Source organism: Lichenostomus cassidix, chromosome 3 (genome assembly GCF_008360975.1).
Source record: "Lichenostomus cassidix isolate B80296 chromosome 3, HeHo_3.0, whole genome shotgun sequence".
Taxonomy (NCBI): Eukaryota; Metazoa; Chordata; class Aves; order Passeriformes; family Meliphagidae; genus Lichenostomus; species Lichenostomus cassidix.
Window position 1 is genome coordinate 38027696 of NC_139483.1, and position 6000 is coordinate 38033695.

Consider the following 6000-nt stretch of genomic DNA (forward strand, 5'->3'; position numbering starts at 1 on the left):
AATGCCTTGTATTGAGACATAATTATGATTTGGAACAACTTGCCAAACAAATCTCCTTTCTCTATATGTACCAAGCTCTTTAAAAGTCACTTGACATGGATAAAAAGCACAAGGTTTTAAACAGGCTCCATTACTTTTGCCAGGAATGGATACAGCAAGGTTTGGGGAAGTTTTATGTGTGTGCTTTTAGTTCCAGGCTAGTCAGTATATTATGGAAAACAGACCTGCCTCCAGTTACCTAGAGACTGCATAACCAGGGGGTTCAAGTGACACCGTAAAACCACTCCACAGGAATACCATTCAATTGCTCAGTTCAGCAAACCTTCTTGCTGGATTTTCCTCCCTTATAAATTGCACTTGCCTATTCATTGTTTCCCATATTGCATGAGAAAAGAAAAGAAAAGAAAAGAAAAGAAAAGAAAAGAAAAGAAAAGAAAAGAAAAGAAAAGAAAAGAAAAGAAAAAGGAGAAAGCTTTATTAATTTATGGAGATTTACACCCTTAATAAGTCTGAGATTTAAACACACAGTTCAGTCAGAAAAGTCAAAATTATATTTTTTCTGCTTCCATTCCATTATCTATTATTTCCTCATCATAAAGGTATGCTCCCTTTCCTGTGAGCTCTGACATCACGCACATATGCACAATAAGCTTTGTTATTTCCAAAATGCTGCTGCAATGCCAACTTCAGCAGCTCAGCCTCATAGCCTTCTCCTGTGATACAGCAAAGGATTTATTGCTGCTTTCACATGAGTGAACTGTGCCCCCCCAAGAGTAAAGTTTTTCTTCTCTGCTTCAGTGCCTAAAGCTTGGCTTCTTTACCAGAGAGGCCAAATGCCTGTAAACACCCTCCCTTCTCAGGGAGCTGCACCTCTGCAAAGTAAACAGCATTCATGTGGGTGCCTAAATACACGTTCAAGTGCCTATCTTTAGGCACTTGAGTCTGGAAATGCTGGTCTGAGTGAACAAGGCCCTGCTTGTGGCATGAATCACTCTACAGAGCAAGGTAAGGACAGAGGAGTACCCAATTCTTAATTTAATTCTCTCAACCATCCTGCTGCTTAAATGAGAAACCCAACTGGGAATCTTAGTTACAGTAATATACTCACCAAACATATTGTATTCATTTATTTGAATTACTTTAGGAATAGAATCATCAGCCAGGAGAACAAAAACAATCCTGCACAAAATGGATAAAAGCTTCATAGCCTGGTGTGAAAGGAGTCCTTGGAATGCACCACATTTGGATCCAAGGACCCCCGTGGGTTTCCTTAGCCACTGAGGTGCCAGAGCCCCAGCAGCAGGCAGCTGGCAACACCACATTGCCGAACCTACTCCCTTTCTCAGTTATTCTCAGCTAGCTTCTTTTCTACCTGCATTCAGGTGACAAAGTATTTGGTCATGAATTACCATCATCATGGATATGTGATTTTTATGCTCTCAGTCTCCATTCTTCTGCTGCACACAGGTCACCTGATGGTCCACTTCAGCAAAGGGAGGAGTGTGACAGAGCTGACAGTCCACATCTTTTGTAATCTTGTTTTTGGTACGATAAAGCGGACATCTTTTAATCTTCTTCAATTCCTTCCCTTCACCCAGCAGAATCAGACTGGGAGAAAATGGTATGTAAACTAGCAGAAACTCTTTGGAAAAGAAACAACTACAGCAGAGGCTGGGCTGCTCGCAAGCTTAAGCCCCACTGCACAGCCTGGTGACAGCCAGAGCTGGAAGTAAACTTGAAAAGCACCCATCAGACCCGCCTTCAGGTAAGGATGCACCAGTCATAAAACAGACACATTTGCAAGGGAAAATATAGAGATCTGAAGTTAAGCCTAGTTTGGGAGGGTTTTTTCAGTTTGATCCTGCAGCTTCCCAAGACTGCCTTTTGGGACAGCAGCTTCCTTCTTCCCTTATATCTGCAAAGGACAACCTCAGCAAAGAGAAGAGAAACATTTAGAAAATATTTGCATAAAACCATTCCCAGCCAGAACTCTCTGTAGAGTTCAGAAGGACAGGCAATATCATCAGTTTGCCAGGTCTGATGAAGCAACACAACCACTTAGACGTGACTGTGTTTGTTTGTCTCACTGGTAGCACAACCCTGGATCCTGCTGTCACATGCCTCTGAGCACTTCAGGCCAGGGAATGTCTCTCAAGATTGTTGGTAAATTCTTATCTGTATTACAGTTGCAGAGGTGACGCTTGCAGACGTAACCCTGAGCAAATCTGAGCCAGGCGGTAACCCTGGTAATTTGGAGGGGGATGGGAGAACAGCAGCAGCCAGCTGGGAGCTGATCAAGATGCCTCATGCACAACCTTCTACATTTTGCCTTCTACAGCTGCTAGGGCTCAAGCTAGGATCTGTACTTAGCACGACAGGTTATGAACACACAGAAGAAAGGTGATTGCTGCCTGAAAATGCTCCTTGAATCCTTGATGTCACAAAAAAGTAATTTGTTTAGCTCCCTTTTCTTGATCTGCACTGCTCAGTGCTGCTGCAGTGGGGCCTGATTTGTACTTCGAACTAGCTGACATATTGAATGAAAAAGCACACTTGAAAAACACGCCCTTTTGTGCTCATTTCAAAACTTGCTGAGGGGTTGTTGCGGTGGCCTTTATTCACACCATACCTAAGGGCCGTGCATGGTGTGTTTCACCAATGAGATCCTTCTCTCTGATTATTAGGACGCAGTGATATCAGCTGAGCATGCTTGTCACGAACAGGATGCAGAACCATTAGCATAAACATAATCAAAAGACACAAATTTGTCTCACCTCGGGCTTGCCCCAAGCTACCAAATCAGTTGACTGCTTTCTGCAGCTCGGGTCAGGTGCAATAACTCTTCAGCTGTGGTAACTCAGCGAGACACCTGAACCCAGCCAATATTCCACTGGCGTGAAATATTTCAGCCCTTTCACAATAAGCACAAAACCCACATGACTGGTCTACATTTACTCCTCTTAACTAGTTTTGCTTTCCCCTGCCTACATGCTGTTCCTTGACCTCTAAAGATCTGAGAAGTGGAGGACACCATTGGGAAACATGTAAAACTTATCTTAATTTAGTAGTGAAGGCAAAGTTTACAAAAGTAAAGGAAGAGTACAGCCAAACTTGGCTGCTTTCCTCTCTCCCCCCCCCCCCACCTTCTCATAAACAGCTAAAATTAGCCAAAACCTACAACTTCAGGGAAAGGGGGGGCAGTGAGGATGGCAGGGCAAATGCAGAACTATTCCCATTTCACGCCACATCTAATGAAAATATTTGGTCAGGAAGAATAGGAAAAATGTTTTAAACAATGTAAGGTTTTATATTAAAATTTTCTAACTATAATCATTTCAGAAATCCTGATATGCTTCATTTCCACATTATTGCATGTCAATGTTTTGCTATAACACAGAATTTTTTAACTGACTAAAAATTAAAATGGGGAAAAGAAGTTAAAAATATTAAATAGACTGAAGACTGAATGTTTCACATTTATACAAAAGTTTTAGAATTCCCACTATGCCATTTTTATGATTTGACAACTAATCTAGGAAATCCTGGTTGTAGGAACATCATAATTCGTGCACCCAGTCTGTTTGCTGAAGTCCTAAATTGAAAGTGCTCTCTTCTCTCCCTCAGGTAATGTCACCTGGCCTTGAACAAAGCCAGCAGAAAAAACAGTTGCGGGGTGTCTACCAATTCACCCTATGGGAAAGCCTATTAACCCATTTCATTTATAGTGGTTGATGTTTGCACCTGACAATAAATGGCTCTCAAACCCAAGAGCAAACTGTTTTAAAGCACTGCTTTGTTCACGCATCTCTGGAGAACTAATCTGAGAAAGCTCCTTTGGGGTTTCCAACCAAGAGACAAAAGTACAGCACTTACTAACATCTTCTGCCATATCTGGGCAAAGGACTTTTCACCAGCTGAAATACACCAAGAATTATTACCTTCAATTGTCTTCTCAAGGAATAGGCAGTTTAGAGACAAGAAAAATCTCCACTTCCTTCCTAATCACCAATTCAACTCTGTGCAAAGCAGTCAGTGGATAATATGAAATGAAACTGAGAACAGCTCTCATTTTCCTGAGCAGCTAAAGTGCAGTTTTAAACATGTAACAGATATTTTGCCTTTACCATTAACAAGCAGAATACATAAAGTATGACTGCCTTGATACCCGCTGGGCACTAGAGCTTAGACTTTCATTAACAACCTTGTTAGCAATAAGAGATGCACAGTGTGCTTCATTATGAAAATTGTCATAAACCTGTGCTTTTAGGAGCTATTGTATATCAGCTATGTCTGCCTCTTTGAACTACAGTCTTACTGTACGTAATCTAATCACAATGCTAACAAACCTGTTTTCATATGATTACAGGAAAAACACTGCACATTAAGAAACCCATGTGACAAGCAACAGATACTTCTAATGTCCTTTCATGCACATTAGAGTGATGCTGAAGAAGACATCTGTATGCTGCAGTGAGCAACAGCAAAATCACCAGACATGACTGCAGTCAAGAAATCACAATCCAACACTCTCAGAGGCTGGAGTTAGTATCTCCAGTAGCTCAAGTTTTGGTTATTGATCAGCCCAACCTTCATCCCCACTTATTCTGAGCAGACTCCTTACACTAAGCAGTGCTACACAAATGTTAACTGCTGAGCGTCTAAAAATCTCTCAAAGCAAATGGCGAGAGTTCCATTCTAGGAAACATTAAAAAGTGTAGAAGAGTAGAAAACATACTGAGGGGGTGGGAATTCAGACAAAAATGAGAGAGAAAGGCTGCTTTTTTACTCCTTATACCTTACCACAAGTAGCTTCTCAATCCTATGGGCCTCCTCAGCTAAGTTTCATTTTGAGGGGCATTGGAGTAACCCAGATAACAATGCTGTTACTGCACACTCAAAGAATACAAAGCCCATCAGAAATCTGCTTATCAAGAGCAATTCACAGTTTTCACTTCCTTGGTGGATTACTTGGGTCTTATTCTTTATTTAAGTGACTCCTAATCTGTCTTCCATAGTTTCCTGTATCGTGTATGTTTGTCTTCTGTGTTCTTATAGCATCCTTGTTTTGTTCTCAGATCGCCATTTGCCATCATTAAAATTTTATCCTGAAATTTAAGGAAATAAAGAGTTGCTATATGCATTGAAGCTCCAAATCCAAAAATAATTCAATCATTGGAGGAGGCGAAGGGATATATTTTTGTTTTGTTTGGGGATTTTTTTTTTAGTTTTTCTAGTTGAAAAGTAGCTTAAGAGTCTGGTGCATATGTCACAAGTTTCCATTTTAAAACACTGTTCTTGTAGGGCTGAGCATCAGACAAATAAAAGCTCTGAGACATTGCTTTTCCACTCTAACAACATGAAGAACAAACTATTTCTCCAAATACATTTTGGGGAAAAAATAATGGTTCTTGGACTGGAATTTAATGTGCCAAGTTTAAATTCTCTGCAAATCAGGACTTCAGAATTACCCACCTTTGAAACAATAGTTCATAACAAAAGTACTGCATCCTTAACTGGAACATTGAAACTGATGCTGCTGGGAGAGAGACTGAATGCATGTAAATTAAAGACATATTGCAAGATTTAATCAGTCCTGTCCAGTATTTATGAACACTCTTAAAATATGAGGTCTGAGCAGACATCATCTATCTGAATAAGTTTGTTTAAAGTAAAAGGTTGTTTATTAAATGTTATTTATACACTGTTAAACCTCAGAGGGAGAAATATTAAACGTGTCTGGGATTCACAAAGTACACAAAACAGGCACTAAAATTCTACAGTTTGATATATAACATCCTATAGTGGATAAATCCATGAACATTTGCTAAATATGTAGAAGACTTATTACATTTTCATATGGTCTACTTACTATGTAGACTTCCCTATTTGGCAAACAAAGTCTGACTATAGGGAAAACTTATTTCATTATTTTAAATCCTTTTAATACAACCCTTGGAGGATGCATAAATATTTCCTTACTGCCTTCCCTGTCACCTGATG

At 40.0% G+C, this 6000-nt stretch overlaps 1 long non-coding RNA gene across 1 annotated transcript; it reads left to right on the plus strand.

Annotated features, from left to right (window-relative positions):
* Positions 1 to 931: 931 nt before the first annotated feature.
* Positions 932 to 5192, plus strand: LOC146439484 (uncharacterized). The gene is made up of 3 exons (XR_014850811.1): positions 932 to 1005; positions 1602 to 1765; positions 4367 to 5192. It is a non-coding gene; the product is annotated as an uncharacterized LOC146439484 (long non-coding RNA).
* The last annotated feature ends 808 nt before the right edge of the window (positions 5193 to 6000 follow it).